Source organism: Rhinolophus sinicus, linkage group LG02 (assembly GCF_036562045.2).
Source record: "Rhinolophus sinicus isolate RSC01 linkage group LG02, ASM3656204v1, whole genome shotgun sequence".
In the NCBI taxonomy this organism is placed as follows: Eukaryota; Metazoa; Chordata; class Mammalia; order Chiroptera; family Rhinolophidae; genus Rhinolophus; species Rhinolophus sinicus.
This window is the reverse complement of record NC_133752.1, coordinates 18,522,125-18,539,260: the sequence shown is the minus strand read 5'-3', so window position 1 is coordinate 18,539,260 and position 17,136 is coordinate 18,522,125. Positions and strand designations below refer to the sequence as shown.

At 36.4% G+C, this 17,136-nt stretch overlaps 1 pseudogene; it reads left to right on the top strand.

The window, feature by feature from the left end:
• The window catches only part of LOC109456661 (cilium assembly protein DZIP1), a 115,802-nt pseudogene extending 109,347 nt beyond the window's left edge, over positions 1-6,455 (top strand).
• The last annotated feature ends 10,681 nt before the right edge of the window (positions 6,456-17,136 follow it).

The window sequence follows — 17,136 nt, the reverse complement described above, 5'->3', positions numbered from 1 at the left end:
TCTTTCATGTATCCTACAGTGCTAAATGTAAACCAACCAATTTTATTTAGCAGAAATGAAGAAGAAAACTTATTATTTCTTTATGTAGCTTTGTTCGAATATGCTATAATACAACTCATATGTTTTAGTGACCAGTTGTATGGTTTACCAATATTTGGTTACATATAATTTTCTTGCTGATCTGAGTTATTTAAGCCTTGAATGTTTAAGTGAACATCACTAACAGTGATGAATTTTTGTTGTTGTTGTTTATTTAACTCTTAGATTCTAAAATACCTCATGTATAACATTTCTATAGCCAGAATTATAATATACACCAAACAAGTCCTCCTCCTGTGCAGAAGACACATGAATAATAATTTCAAGATACCAATTGCACAAGTTCAGAACCCTTGCCATGTTACTTATTTATGGTACACAAATTATAATTAAATCCAGGCAAATTTACTTTCTCAGTATCTTTTAGTTCAGTCCAAGTTTTCCATCTCTACCAAAGCCATCCAAGTCCAAGCATCTATCATCTCACTTTGCCATAGCTTTAAAGAATTTCCTGATGAGCACTTTCTAAGACAGAAATGTTGAACTAACTGTGCAGTGAATAGCCTAAAATCCATCTCTGAGTCTCTACATGTAAGACTTTAATATATTTACTTTACACTTGTCATATTTAAATGTATTCTCAAGAAAATATTGACACAGATATTATTAGCCACATTTTAGAAAAGAGTAAAGTAGTATCTCAAAGAGGTTAACCCAACTGCCTCAAGTTCACTGAAAAAAAAGTAAATAAAAAGGAGGCAAAAATTGCTTATTTGACCTGCAGTATTTTTTGTTCAACACATGTGTGTCTACCACAAAAACAAGTAATCTTCAAGTTTGCATCCTAAGATGTCAGGTACCCAAGAATGCTGTCAAAATTTTGACTGTATAATCATGTATGAATTTGATAAAGATTTCCTCAAAATAGATTTCAGTGTATGCTCTATAAGCTGAAGGTAAGCTCAAAATGGGAAGCACTATGATCAGATTATGAAAAAGCAAAAGACAGTCACTATCATTAACAAGCCTACTTAACAGATTCTCAAAAACTGAGTTGCAGGTGGTTAAGCACTTGCCTAAGATTTCCCAGCAGGTCGGGTGCAGAGTTTGGACCTTAATAGGGCAGTTTGACAACTAAACATTTTGCACCTAATCATATCTTTATGTTGTTTCTAAAAGGAATGAAGTCAACAGGATAAACATTTAAATTAAAACATTGTTGTCCAAGACACTCATTTTTATTCATGTGGGCTTATAACTCACTTGTTAGTAAGAAGTGAATATATAATTGAAACCTAAGATAGTCCTCACTTTAAATGTTATATTCAATTAATAAATCTCTCACTGCAAGCTCTTTTATGGAAAATATGTCATCCCTTTTAGCTTCAAAAATGAAGCACAAAGACCATCCTGACATAAACAGAGGGAATCCATAGAGTGGTAAACAGTTGAGTTTCCTGGAATGTATCCCTCATGTATATAAGGTTGTAAATGTCCCTTAAATTAGAGAAATAGTTTAAAGAAAGTTACATCAATTAAAAATTTGAAAATATTCACACATTTGTGAGAATTGCAGTGATTCTAAAAGTAGTAAAAAGACTTCTCCATAATAGTATAATATAATTTAGTTTTCCACACAGAATTTGAGAACTTGATGGAAACAATGAAATTGTGCAATTAAAAGCACATATTCTAACAATGAAGAAACTAAGAGCTAGGGAGATTACTTAGGTGATTTTTAGCAAGACTCAAATACAGACCTAAGATGAGACTCTACAAAAAACTGTCAGATTTTTTTTTCACCATATCAAACGATTTCCCTTCATTTTACAATAAAATGTTTCCCTTCAAATTAATCAAATAGAAATGTCTTTCAAAGTCTAGTCTAAAGGCCATGTAAATAAGAAGGACCTCAGCCAGCTTATTGAAAATGAAGAAATGCAGTCATTGTCTGTGACATACTAAATCAGAAAATCTGGAATTGCTACCATAATAAGCATTTCTGTAAACTTTTCTTGCTTAAAATTTGAGAACTACTGCTTTTTGAAATACAGATCATTTCCTTCTTTACTCATTTTGATGCAATAAAAAGATCTCTGTTTGAGTTCACTTTATTTCCTCAGTGATTCTGCAACTATTCCAAACTTCCTTTCACAATTTCAAATGGAAATCAGTTTGAGTATTCATTGATTTTAAAGATAACTATTCCGAAATTCTTAGTAAATTTGTCATATTTGAATGTATACTAAATGCACTTAATTAGGGCATCGTATGAGTTATAACCAAATTTTTCAAACAATGTCAAAACGATTTTAACATTTGTGCTTTCTTATTGTTAACCATAATATTGAAATTCATAATTGTTGTTTTTTTTTTCTAAAGTTACAATTTCTTTAAGGATAATTTGGTATAAGAGGATTCTGACTCCTGGTTAAAAACCTACATGTGATTTTTGAGTCCTGACCATAAGCAATTACAAAGTCCTTAACCTCACAGTAGGCTTGGGGCACAGTCAAAGCATCACAGTCTCTGAAGGAAACAGGCCCCCCAGGCCTGTCGCACATATTTGCATTTCTAGCCCAGGTGCCTTCATTTCTAGGTCTCTTTACTTGAAGCCATAGGCAAATGTCTTGGCAGCTCCTGAGGGCTCCTTATGGGGAGAAAGGAGAAACAGTAGACTTTCTCCCATTCTGACTCAGTACCCATTGCTTTCCTACTCCTACCTCTTCCTCCTGTCCACTCCCCATTGTCCATCAAACTGAAACAGCCTTTTGTGCAGGGCTCCCTTAAATATAAGATGACCCCCACATTTGCATTGATCTACCTAACATTTGATCTATGTGCTATTCATTGAGGAAAAATTGAGTCAGTGTTTCTTCTGTTTTGTTTTTTTTGTTTTTGTTTTTTTTGTTTTGTTTTGTTTTGATTTTGTAACTTGCTCATACCATCGAAGTAAGTGATTAAAGGCCTGATCCTTTCATTTATGGCTTGTCGTTTTCACTGGCCATCCTGACACCTGGCAACTCAGCTCTCTCTCACTGTTCAGCTGAGCTCCTGACAATATAGAGTCATATTCTTCTCCTGTTAAAAAGATGATCCTTTTTGGTTTTGGTCATAGTAAGTACCAATTATTTGGTTTTGATTCTGGAATATTGATTTTTCTACTGCCCTCAGCACTCCTGGTTCTCAGGCCCTCAAACCCAGACTGGACTCCACAGCATTGTCTCTTGCTCTGAGGCCTTTAAAGTCTACCATAGTCCCCAGTTTGCAGTGGGCAGACGGTGGGACTTCTGAGTGAGTGAACCAGTACCTTATAATAAATGTCTTTAGATATAGATAGATAGATGATAGATAGATAGATAGATAGATAGATAGATAGATAGATAGATAGATAGATAGAAAATGTCTGCTATTAGTTCTGTTTCTCTGCAAACCCTAACATAGACCCTTTAGAGGTAATTCGCCATGGACCTTTTCCTAATACTATTTAGCACATCTAAGAACTGCACATAAAACACTGACATTAGACATTTGCTTTCTGACACTTACTGGTTTCAACTCCAACATATAAAGAGCTTAAAAACTGTTATCATTATCTGTTATGCACTGAATTATGTGTGCTCAAAATTCATATGTTGAAATTCTAACTCCCAGCACCTCAAAATGTAACTACATTTGGAGATAAGGTAACTAAGTTAAAATATTAGGGTGGGTTCTAATTCAGTATGACTGGCTAGCATCCTTATAAAAAGAGGAGATTACAGATACATGCAGAGGGACGACCATGTGAAGACACAGGGAAAAGACAGAAGATGGCCATGTATTATCTAAGGAGAGAAGTCTCCAAAAAAACTAACCCTGCTGACACCTGAATTTCAGATTTCAAGTCTCCAGAACTGTGAGAAAATAAATTTCTGTTGTTTAAGCCACCCAGTCTGTGGTACTTTGTTATGGCAGCCCTAGCAAATAAATACACCATCCTTACAATACGAGAGAGCTGAATTCCAGCCACGGCTGGAGAACGTGGATTGGGGGAGTCTGAGCGCCATCGATGTGGACAAGGTGGCAGGAGCGTGGACATGCTCATGCTGCAGGAGAACATCATGAACGTCACCCTGTGCCAGCTGGAGGATGAGAAGTGCCCGCACTGCCAATCGGGGGTGGGCCTAGTGCTTCTGACGCTTGTCTGCTTGGCACAGCTCACCATCCACTACCAGCTGCGCTCACTGGAGGCCCTCACCTCGCAGCCGCACAACCTGGAGGAGGAGCGGCTGTGCCTAAGCCAGGCAAACTATGAACAGAGCCAGAAGCTCCTGACTTAGCAGGTTGGGAGAGCAAGTTACTCAAGGAAGAGTGTAAATGCAGGAAAAAGATGACCTCCACCCCGCAGATGGATGATAGTGGTTGAAATCAGCTATTACCAAGGCCATTTTTGTGACAAGGCCTTTAGGAACCAAACTTTTCTACAGAATCATATTCAGTGCCACTGCCCTGAAGATTCTCACCTTGAGTATAAGAAAAAGGCACATATAGATGATTTAATACAGAATTGTACACCTGAAATCTATGTAATTTTACTAACAATTGTCACCCCAATAAATTTAATAAAAAAGAAGAAAAAGGCACAGACTGATAAGCTCCAGAAGGAGATGACACGTTGAAGGAGCCACTGCAGCTTCCCAAGCATCAGTTAGAGGGTGCACTACATGCCCATGCAAGCAGAGTCTCTGAGGAATGTCAAATGCAGATAACAAAATAGGAAAATTTCTGAAGTTAGTTGATAGATGGAAGGAACAAGAAAAGGAGAAACTAGTTGATAAAATGGGAAAAGTCAGGGAAATGTTTATGAAGGAGTTTAAAGAATTACATAACTTTGAAGAATGCAGCATTAGATTATCAATTGTCAGAAAACCAGAAGGCAGGTCAAATCTAACACAGGCACATTAAAAATTGCACAGGAGTTTAAAGAACAATGTCCTCAGTATCCCCAGGATTTCCAAAATGTGATACAATTTCCTGATAGTCAGGAAAGCAAGTGGACAGCTTGAGTTCAAGCTCTTTCTCGAGAACACAAAAAAGAGAAGGGTAGGCTCTTAGCACATATAGAGAAACTTTGAACCTCAATGATAGATGATCTAAACGCAAGTCATGTTTTCTATAAGAAAAGGATAGAAGAGCTAAGGCAGAGACTCCAGAAACAGAATGAACTGATTATCACTCAGAGACAACAGACTAAAGAGTTTACCAGTAAGCCATTAAACAGTGTCATTGAATCCAAACAGAATCCTTTAACTTGGCCAACTTTTCAATCTAAGCCACTGCCCTGGCTGTACTATGAATGCCCCAGCCCCACAGGCTTTGGGTGCTAAGTCAAGTTTCACGATGGCACATAGAAGGGAAAATGAACAGAATTTAGTAACAACAAGATCCATTAAAGGAAAGCTTTGAAGAATAACCCTTATCTCACTAAGGAAATAAGAACAGTCCTGGAGCAGAGTTGGGTGGAAAAATTGGAAATCTTGGGGATTAATGCAGTATTCCAAGTGATCAATTGAATTCAGTGCTGAGAACCACGGAATCAAGAAGCCACGATCAAGAAAGATAAATAAATACCTAACATTCAGCAAATTCAAGAATTCCTTGAACATCACCTCAACCACAAAATTGAGGGGAGAACATTACTGTCTTCAGGTAGGTACAGTGCTTCTCAAGTGGATACTCTTTCAACTGGAGAAATACCCAAGGCAACACAACTTCCTCCAAAAGCACTGATTTTACTGATAGCACATCTGTTGAAAAAATTAAGAAAAAATATCATAGAAGATCATTTTCCCAGAAAGTCTTCAACTATTACAACCTATCCCTTTAGTTCAGAGGAAGAGTCAGACAATGAGGAGCTCATCCAGGCATGTGCATCCCCAGACTTACTTCCTGTGGAGTCATCTAAAGGCAAGGGTAGCTTTGGCAGGAACACCGTCAAAAGTGACACTGACTGGACTGAGGGAAGTAAAACTGAAGAATCTGGTATTTCTCCCAAGCCCACAGGAACTGCCATTAAAACATTAACTGAAAAAGTTGGAAAGACAGTTTCCAATCACAAAAAAGTGAACAAGCCGGTGAGTGGGATAAATGTTGCTGAGGCATTCCTCAAAAGAGAATTAAAAGAAGAACTAAAGTGATGATGAGTGGAACATATAATCATTAGAGGAAGAAAATTCTTTGGGGAAAAAAAAACTAGGAAAGAACAGAAAGAATATCCACCTGTGGAAAAAAATGAATCTAATTCTACTTAAGTGCCAAGTGCCTGGGGTACATCAAATCTTCAAGGGCCAAAAGGAAGACATCAAGGTGCATCAAGCACACTGAGAAGCAGCTTAGTAACTGTGACTAATGGGAATGACTCTTTTGATGTATAACTGTAGTCCCACGTGTCAGAACCTCCAGATGCCAACAGTATTTCAGTATCACAGTATTTCAGTAATCTGCCAACACGATTCTAATACTCCTGCCTATAGTATTTCCCACAATAACAAAGAAGCTGATTCACAGAACAGGGTCTCTTTAATGGAACCTAATACAGTATTAAAAAACAAAATCTGTCAGCAGTATTTTGAAGCCTGTAAACGTGATTAAGACTTCTGTTGCTTAAATATAACAAGTCATTGAAGTCATAAAAAGTTTTTTTTTTTCCCCGTCAGAACAGTTAGAGACAGAGAGAGAGAGAGAGCTGGACAAACCAAAACTCAATGACTTTTCTCGGACCTATTAATAAACTGAGGTTGTAGGAAAACCACCACCTGAAATCTAGAAAGTTAGAGGACTCCAGAGAGTCATAGCTGAGCTCAGCTTACACGGAGCAGAAACTGTTAGAGCCACAAGCTAGCAGAGAAACTAAAATGGCAATTTTGAGAACTTGCTGGAAGCTTAATGTGAGCTACAGTGACAACTAGAAACTCCTGGGAGCCACAGTCTTAGCCCTTTTGCCCCACACACTTCTGGGCCTCACCTCTAGGAACTCCCCAGGTTTTCAAGTGTAGGCTGCATATACCAGCTTCCTTCTGAAGGCCACACTATGGAAAGGGGTGAAAAAGAGTAACTTTACAGTAGGGAAACGTGACAAAACCATCTCAGCAAGGTGACTAATATCAACAGTGATGCCGTGTTAATACTACGCACCTTTGACATGTTGTGGTGACAGTGGCACTTTACCCTGTGGGTTTCTCCTCCAAATCCATAACCTGAGTCTACTCATGAGAAAAGCATCAGACAAATGCCAACTGAGGGATATTCTATAAATTATCTGACCAGTAATCTTCAAAACTATCAAAGTCACAAAAAAACAAAGTAAAACCTGAGAAAAGGTTACAGCCAAGAAAAGCCTAAGAAGAAGACATGATGACTAAATGTAATTGACATCTGAATGGTATTCTGGAACAAAAAAAAAGAACATTAGGGAAATGAGATAAAAATCCGGACTTCAATTAATTTAAAAAATGATGCTTGATGCTCATGGTTTTATACATATATATATATATATATAATGCATTATACAGTAATATATAGCACTCATATAAATACGATATTACATGATATATTATAATTATATTATATATAATAGATACATACATGTGTGGCATACACATACACAAACACACACATCAAAAATACATCCAAACATTACAAAAAAATACAAAGTGTATAAAATGAAAAGTAATACTTTCCTTCCCTCCCTCTCTGACTCCATTCCCACTATTTACAGTGTTTTGTATAGCTATTCAGCATTTTCCTATAAGGATTCATATCTCCATCTTTATAAACAAATTTGTAACAAATTTTGTTATACCAACAAATCATAATGCACTATCATTCAACTAGTTATTGAGTGTAAACAGGATGAAAACCTTGCTTTCTTCATTTTGATAATCTTAACTTTTACAACAGTGTTTGGCATGGAGTAGGCAGTCAGTAAATATTTGTTGAATGAGTAAGTGAGTAATTTGCACGTCTCAAAGCATAACGTACCCACTGCTCATTTAAGTGAATGATGTGAGAGATGCTAACTTATTTTGAATTGGAAAAGGTAAATTAGGAATTTTCAAAATAGAGAGCAAGCAATCCTGTATTTGTTATGCTTTTTTTTTTTTTTTTTCATATTTAAATTCTTAGAGTTCAACATCTGGAAACATAAATAAGATAAATTAACTGCAGAGTAAATGACAATTTTGAACCAGTTGGCTCATTTATCTCAGTTTTGCATTATTTTCTGGGTACCACATTTTTAACTACATGTACAGAAGGAAAATATGGATTTTTAAGAAATAGTATTACATATAATCATTACATTTAAAAAAAAAATCTAGGTGGAATGCCATGGAATGTGAAAACAGCATTCTCATAACATTTCTACAATTTCCCTGTGCACTCATATTCATATGGTTTTCTCTAACTTCTTGATATGAATATGTTCTGCCCTGTTATACAGAATATCGCCAGATGTAAAATTTAGCACCTACTTAATATCCCATAAAACATCAGTGCCAACACTACATATGAACACATGGCAAAACTTAAAGACCACCTTAAGTAGCACAGGGAGGCAGGTTTTACTGGTATCTGAAAATATCTTGAAACGTGAACTGGAGTCACTGAGATTCTTAAAATGTCTCTTGGGTTTTTTTTATTCAATGCATTGAGTGGGAAGGAGAGTGATAGTTCTCTGGTGCTTATGGCACCTTGTTGCAGCTTCCCTCAATCTTGCTGGCTCCCTCTTCCTCCCATCAAAGCTTCATTCTTTGGGTAAAACACATTTCTCTCCTGTTGTGTGCAGAGCAGCTGCAAACATTTCTCTTTCAACTGGCCTCCATTCAACATAACCCTTGAGGTCCTACCTCCTAAAGTAATAATTTCTCAAGGTGCTGTTTCTTTTTCCAAATAAAGAGAGTTCTCTAATTGAGAGGAAATGTGCCTGGTGCTAAAATAATTATACAATAATAAAACTGTCACTGCATCACTGTACACAAAACAGGATAGGCATCAGGTAATGTTAATTTAGGAAAAAATTTAAGAAGTAAATAAAGGCATTAGAACTATAACCAAATAATGTAAAAGTGTGCAGCTGCATCTCATTCCATTTGGTAAAAGTATAGTCAAAAATGGAAATTTTATAAGAAAACTAGTAAAAGGAAGAATGTTCTAACAATGATGTTAAACCAAAAAATGGAACAGGTTTCCTTGCGAAGTAATAAAATCACTATAATTTTTACCCTTCAAGAAGAGGTGGCTTTGTGAGGTAATTAAGGATTTCAACTTGGAAAGATAATAGATTAGATGAGTTATACTGTCTTTTCAAACTATGGGAGGATATGATTCAAAGATAGCTATTTTGTTGCTGTTGTTTCAATCTGGAAATTCTTCTTGTTAATCTGTAAAATGTTAAACACCAGTGCTGAGTCCAAGAATGATGGATAAAAGATGAATTTATGTGATGGAAAATACAGAGGGTGCCAAAACAAATGTATACACACTTTAAGAAAGGAAAAATACTGTATTAAAATTACTCTGATGGTAACCACTTTGAGCACCTCTTGTAATTGCAGAAGTCAAACGTGACTTGTATTCATCTTTTGTTATTGGTATATATTGAGTGTTATGATTCTAATACAATTTTTTCCTTTCTTAAAATGTGTATAGAGATGATGTAATAAAAATGGCAGCGTGAGGTGAGCTTCTTGAAATCGCCCCTGGAATTTATAATAAATTGAAAAATGGCAACTCCACAAAGGACGACCTGCGCACCAGACAGGCAAGACTAAGAGGAGCATTACTGAAATCATCCAAGGTGGGCAAACTGTGCGGCGGGGGAGGAGCGAAGAGAGAAGTGAGACTGGGCTGCACAGGTACAAGACACAAACCTAGCTCAGTGCTCCGAGCTCATGCATTCTGGAACTACTGCAGCTGTGGGAGCGGGAAGAACTCAGACTACTAGGGCTCTACTTATGGCCCACAGGGCTGAGGGGACAGCATATAACACGGCTGAACCCAACACTCACAGGAGCAAAGACTGAGGGAAGAAGGCTGAAAACCGGGATTTAAGTCCTCTGCGGAGCAGAGAACAGAAGCCTTAGGCACTGAGCCAAGTTGGCTTCTCCTCACCCTCCCAGAGCTCATCCCGCCCCCCAACTGTCCAATGCCAGAAGTGGAACAGTAGCAGTGTCAAATCAAAAGAACAGAATATTTGCAGTTCTGAGAACTGTGGCCTGCAGACATGGTCTCACAGCCCAACTAGTTCCAGCAAAGGGGAGGGAGACATGGAAGCAAGACTGGCTGTGGTGGTGGTCACCGCCATTGCTCTGGGCCACCTCTTACAACCCACCTTGCCCCTGTCCCCACCTATCTGGGCAGATCTATGCAGGAGGAAACAGAGATGCTGAAACACACAGGCTCTGAATCTGGTGCAGGAAGAACTTTGGAACTTAAGCTCTCCACATCCCCTCATGGAGGTGGCACCCTATGACCCAGGCGAACTGTTCAGAGAGGAGAAGCCCACCTTCCAGGGAATCCACTCATTGTGTGAGAAGCTGGAATACTGCAGAGAAAATATAACACTACAGTGTGAGAGAGAATAAAAGGCTGTAGTCGAAGAGAAAATAAAACATTCTACCAACATCTACTGAAAAACAAAAGAAAGAACTCTTTCTATCAACCTGTTGCAGAAACCATTCCTGTAGATGTTTATGAAGAGAAATAATAAATAATTAATTGCCACAAATAACCAAGGTAACAAGACAGCAAAGGAAGAAAATGAAAAGTCTCCAGAAAATAAACTTAAAGAAATGAAAACGTGTGACTTAAATGACAGAGAATTCAAGATTGCTGTTCTTAAAAAAACTCAGTGAGGTGCAAGAAAACACAGACAGGCAGTTTCACGAACTCAGAAGCACAATCAAAAAACAAAATGAAAAAAGAGATTAACATTTCTAAAAAGGACTAAATAGAATTTCTGGACATTAAGAACTCAATAAAAGAAATGAACAGTGAAATAGCCAGCTTAGGTAGTAGAGTTGGCCAGATGGAGGAAAAAATCAGGGACATCAAAGATAGAAATCTGGAAATGACACGGATGGAAGAAGAAAGAGACTTGAGACTTAAATGAAAGAACTCTACAAGAACTTTTTGACTCCATCAGAAAGAACAATATAAGAATAATGGGCATACCAGAAGGAGAAGAAAGAGAGAAGGGAACAGAGAGTATATTCAAATAGTCAATGAGAACTTCCCAAACTTGTGGAAAGAAGCCAATTCTCCAATCCAAGAAGCAAATAGAACACCTAATTACCTCAACCCCCAACAGGTTTTCTCCAAGGCACATTGTATTGAAGCTGTCAAAAATTAACAACAAAGAAAGAATCCTCAAGGCAGCCAGGGAAAAGAAGATGGTAACCTACAAAGGAAAGCCCATTAGATTATCATCAGATTTGTTAGCAGAAACTCTACAAGCCAGGAGGGAGTGGAACCAAATATTCAAATGATTGAAAGACAGAAATTATGAGCCAAGAATAATATATCCAGCAAAGATATCCTTTAGATATGAAGGAGGAATAAAGAGCTTTCCAGACATATAGAAGCTAAGGGAATTATCTAACACATGACCTGCACTACAAGAAATACTGAAGGAGGCTATTTGACAAACATCAATAGGGATATTTTGTGGCAACAAAAATATAAAAGGGGGGAGAGTAAAGGCCTGAATATAGGAATGGAGAAAGTAAGCGTGCTGAAGAAAATGGAATACACTAAATATGAAACTTTCTTTTAAACCAAATGTTTATGTTTATGAAGAGAATGAACTTAATGAGCAATGAACTTAATGGTAACCACTCAAAAAAAAAATAAAAATCCAGAACTGAAATATGTAATGTAATAAAAGAAGAAACTGAGGGAAAAATCATAGAATACCACCACACAGAAATAATAGACAACAACAAAAAGGCAAAGAAACAATGGAGACACAGTCTTACCAGAAAACCAAAGATAGAATGATAGGAAATCCTCACATATCAATAATCACACTAAATGTAAACTGACTGAGCTCCCCAATAAAGAGGCACAGAGTAGCAGATTGTTTCAAAAACCTATGTGCTTCCTCCAAGAGATTCATCTCAGCTAAAGGACAAACACAGACTCAAAGTGAAAGAGTGGAAATTGACACTCCAAGTAAATGGTGTCCAGAGAAAATCAGGTATATCCATACTGATATCAGATGAAACAGACTTCAGGACAAAAAAAAAAAAAAGTAAAAAAAGACAAAGATGGACATTTCATAATGATAAAGGGGACTATATAACAAGAAGACACAGCAGTCATCAATATTTATGCCCCCGATCAGGGAGCACCGAAATGTACCAAGCAACTACTAACAGAACCAAAGGGAGAAATTGACCAAACACAATTATAATAGGGGACATAAATACATCATCATTGACAGCTATGGATGGATCATCCAAACAGAAAATAAATAAATAGCTGTCCTAAATGACACATTAGATGAAATGGACATAATTGACATTTATAGAGCAATTCATCCTAAAACATCAGACTATACATTTTTTTGTTCTAGTGTACATGGAACATTCTCAAGGATAGACCATATATTGGGACATGAAACTAGCCTCAGTAAATTTAAGAAGATTGAAATCATACCCAACCATATTCTCTGATCACAAGGCTTTGAAATTGGATATGAACTGCAAAAAGAAAGCAGGAAAAACCACAAATATGTGGAGACTAAACAACATTCTTTTATAGAACGACTGGGTCAAAGAAGAAATAAGAGGAGAGATCAAAAGGTACATAGAAATAAATGACAATGAAAATACATACTACCAAAATTTGGGGGATACAGCGAAAGCAGTTTTAAGAGGGAAATTTACATCATTACAGGCCTATCTCAAGAAACAAGAAAAATCCCAGTTAAATAACCTCACATTACACTTTAAAGAACTGAAAAAAGAAGAATGAATGAAACCCAAGGTCAGCAGAAGAAAGGAAATAACAAAAATCAGAGCAGAACTAAATGAAATAGAGAACAAAAAGACAACAGAAAAAATCAACATGACAAAGAGCTGCTTCTTTGAAAAGGTTAATAAACTTGACAAACCGTTGGCCAGAATCACTAAGATAAAAAGAGAAAAGACACTAATAAACAAAATCAGAAATGAAAAAGGCAAAGTTTTCACGGATGCCACAGAAATACAAAGGGTCATCCAAGAATACTATGAAGAACTATAAGCCACCAAATTCAATAACCTAGAAGAAATGGACAAGAAACATATAGCCTTCATAGGCTGAATCACAAAGAACTGGGAAATCTAAATAGACCAATCACCAGTAAGGAAATTGAATCAGTCATCCAACACCTTACCAAAAGCAAAAGTCCGAGACCAGATGGCTTCACTAGTAAATTCTACCAAACCTTCAAAGAGGATCTAATACCTGTCCTACTCAAACTCTTCCAAAAATTGAGTAAGAGACAATACTCCCTAACTCATTTTATGAGGCAAATGTTACCCTGATACCAAAACCTGGTAAGGGTAACACAAAAAAAGAAAACTACAGACCAATATCTCTAATGAATACAGATACAAAAATACTAACCAAAATTCTAGCAAATTGAATGCAACAATGCATTAAAAAGATTATTCACCATGACCAAGTGTGGTTCATCCCTGGGATACAAGGATGGTTCAACATATGCAAATCAATCAATGTGATACATCACATAAACAAAATAAAGGACAAAAATTATATGATTATATCAATTGATGCAGAAAAAGCAGTTGACAAGATACAACATCAATTTATGATTAAAACACTTAATAGAATAGGTATAGAAGGAAAATTCCTTAACACAATAAAGGCCATATATGACAAACCCTCAGCTAATCTCATAATTAATGGTGAAAAACTGAAGCCATTTGCTCTATGTTCAGGAACACGACAGGGCTGTCCCCAATCACCTCTGCTTTTCAACATAGTGTTGGAAGTCCTCGCCAGAGCAATCAGGCAAGAGAAAGAAATAAAAGTCATCCAAATTGGGAATGAAGAAGTTAAATTGTCACTCTCTGCAGATGACATGATGCTATATATAGAAAACCCTAAAGACTCCACCAAAAAGCTATTAGAAACAATAAACGAATACAGTAAAGTTGCCGACTACAAAATCAGCATATAAAATCCTTTGCATTCCTATATACTAACAATGAAATCTCAGAAAAAGAAATAAAAGAAAACTATCCTTTTGCAATTGCAACAAAAAGAATAAAATACCTAGGAATAAACTTAACTAAGGATGTGAAAGACCTATATGCTGAAAACTATAAGACATTTTTGAAAGAAATTGAAGAAGACACAAAGAAATGGAAAGACATTCCATGCTCATGGATTGGAAGAATCAACATAGTTAAAATGGCCATATTACCCAAAGCAATATACAGATTTAATGCAATCCCCATAAAAATCCCAATGGCATTTTTTAAAGAAATAGAACAAAAAAAATCATCAGATTTGTTTGGAACCACAAAAGACCCTGAATAACCAAAGGAATCCTAAGAAAAAAGATCAATGCTGGAGGTATCACACTCTTTGACTTTAGCTTGCACTACAGGGCAGCAATAATCAAAACAGCATGGTATTGGCAGAAAAACAGACACATAGACCAATGGAATAGAATTGACAATTCAGAAATAAACCCACATAAATATGGACAGAGATAGTTTTCTCCATTGTATGTTTTAGACAAAGAAGCCAAAAACATACAATGGAGAAAAGACAGCCTCTACAATAAATGGTGTTGGGAGAACTGGAAAGCCATGTGCAAAAGAATGAAACTGGACTGCTATCTGTCACCATGTACCAAAATTAATTCAAAATGGATCAAAGACCTAAGCATAAGACCTGACACAATAAACTGCATAGAAGAAAACATAGGTACTAAACTTATGGACTTTGGGTTCAAAGAGCATTTTATGAATTTGACTCCAAAGGCAAGGGAAGTGAAAGCTAAAATGAATGAATGGGCATATGTCAAACTTAAAAGTTTCTGCGCAGCAAAAGAAACCATCGACAAAATAGAGATAAGCAACTGAATAGGAGATTTTTGCAAACAGTGCCTCTGATAAGGGGCTAATGTCCAAAATATACAAGGAACTCATACAACTCAACAACAAAAAAACAAACAACCCAATTGAAAAATGGACAGAGGACCTGAAGAGACATTTCTCCAAAGAGGACATACAAATGGCAAATAGACATGTGGAAAAATGCTCAACATCACTAATCATCAGAGAAATGCAAATAAAAAACATAATAAGATATTACCTCACCCCAGTCAGAATGGCTATCATCAACAAGACAAATAGTAACAAGTGTTGGAGAGGCTGTGGAGAAAAAGGAACCCTCATACACTGTTGGTGGGAATGCAGACTGGTACAGCCACTATGGAAGGCAGTGTGGAGGTTCCTCAAAAAATTACGAATAGAATTACCATATGACCCAGCAATCCCTCTCCTGGGTATCTACCCAAAAAATCTGAAAACATTTATACATAAAGACATGTGTGCGTCAATGTTCATTGCAGCTTTATTTACAGTGGCCAAGACATGGAAATAACCAAAATGTCCTTCGATCAATGAATGGATAAAGAAGTGGTATATATACACAATGGAATACTATTTGGCAATAAGAAAAGATGAAATAGAACCATTTGTGACAACATGGATGGATCTTGAGATTATAATGTTAAGCGAAATAAGTCAGACAGAAAAAGTAGAGAACCATATGATTTCACTGATATGTGGTATATAAAACTGAAAACAACAAAAGAACAAGACAAACAAATTAAGAAACAAAAACTCATAGACACAAACAATAGTTTCGTGGTTACCAGAGGGGAAGGGAGAAGGGGAGCTCTAGAAGACGGTAAACGGGGTCTAATATATGGTGTTGGAAAGAGAACTGACTCTGGGTGGTGAGCACAAAATGTGAGATATAGATAGTAAAAATACTACAGACAGTTTAACATAGTGCTCATTCATTTGTGTTTTCCTGCAAACTTACGGGGTTTAGGGGACAAGTATGATACATTTTAACTTACATTAATTCACTCCATTACATATCCAGGAATCTGGTATTAAAGCACTGCATAAGGACGATGAAAGGAGAGGATCAGTTCAAATATTAGACTATCTCAGAAGGAAGCTATGAGGATATAGCAGATAAATATAGTGTAACGGGCACGTTTACAATGGAAAACAAGGGTAAAGTGGGTAGAAGTAAGAAATTGTAACATGGAATGGAAGGAGGAGCACTGAAATCAACAGGGGCCAGTTCAATGCATGTTGAGAGTCTCACATAATAAAACACCTTTCACAGCATTCTTGAATTGGTCCAAAAAACATTTGCATTCAGATGGAAAGCAATTAAATTAATACTTTTTATAGCTGTCTTGATTAATTGACATATAAATTGTATTAGTTTCAGGTGTATATCATAATGATTCAATATTTGTATATATTGCAAAAGGATCACCAGAATAAGTCTAGTTGATAATTTTTCTAGTTTAAAAATGGCATAATTAAATAAAGATCTGTCCAGAATGACAGTCCTAAGTGACATCCACCAAAGTGACACTGCATAGATAATGGCTCTACTGAACCTTTTCACTCAAGGTCCTGCTCTAAAACCCTAGATGCAAGATCTTGCATTTGACCTTTCAGGCTGTCTTCACAAGTAGAAATTCAGCTTCCCCATCTCTAAATTTTCAATTGGCTTTCTGATGGCAGTTCTACCTTTTCTGAGCATTGCTTGGTAGGCATAATACTGCAGTTGATTAAGTAAAGGAAAATGCCTTTCTGCAGTTAATGTAATAGCAAAAGTTACATTTCAAAGTCTACCAAAATATTCAATGTTACAAAATGTACTTTTTAACATTTTTTGGTTATTTAATGGTCATCACAAGTGTCAAAATTTTGTTTCAAATATTGTATTTCATGCTTCTTTTACTGCATTTTTGATTTATGAATTTTTAAAATATTTTCTATT